Source organism: Melitaea cinxia, chromosome 1, assembly GCF_905220565.1.
Source record: "Melitaea cinxia chromosome 1, ilMelCinx1.1, whole genome shotgun sequence".
In the NCBI taxonomy this organism is placed as follows: Eukaryota; Metazoa; Arthropoda; class Insecta; order Lepidoptera; family Nymphalidae; genus Melitaea; species Melitaea cinxia.
Genome location: NC_059394.1, coordinates 1,847,152 through 1,848,021, shown reverse-complemented (window position 1 = coordinate 1,848,021; position 870 = coordinate 1,847,152).

Genomic DNA, 870 nt, shown 5'->3' with positions numbered 1-870 from the left:
ATTGATTATTTCATCACTTTTATAATTTTACTAGCACTTATTTTCATTTCTTATTGTTATAACTTAACATATTATTTTTTTTTTTGAATTTTTTATTTTATATAAAAATAACTGTTGAATAATAACTACTTAATTATACATTTAACTTAGTAATATAAATTTTAATGTTTTTGTTTGTCTACATAATATACGTCTAATGCGTCCGAAATTTACTGAACATTTAAATTATAACATAATCTCGGAGAATAAAACAATAGTGTGATTTGGCTTATTTCGTACGTTCATTATAAGTATATAAACATGTTTGGGTTTTTTTTTTTCAAATCACTACATAAAAAAAACAAATAAAACGTGTGAAACATTAAAAATCTTATTTTTTTTAAACGTTTATGTAATTTTTTTGTATGTCATTTTTATATGAGTTTACATTAGATTAACTAAACGAAGATTTATACTTTTAAAATTAATTCGATATATTGCGTATATTTATTTTATAATAAAAAAAAAAACTTGCCTATTAGCTCATAATACGAAAAATATTATTTGTTACAACATAATTAGCCCATAGAGAATGAAGTAATCTAACAAGTGGATGCTCATGGATGGATCATGGATAAAACTGCGCGCCTCGACTAGCTATATTTCATACTTTTTAAAATATTTACGTTGTTTTTGTAATAACACCGACTGTTGATGATAGATACGACTGAACTTATCTTAAGTTAAAGGTCACTTATGTAACCATAATTACAACACCTAATGTTCATTACATACGCAAAAGCAGCGTGTGTACCATCCCTTCTATTATGTAAAATAAGATGGTTGAAATTGATTGCTTAGTGTGTAAATTAATGCGGTTTTATTAAACAA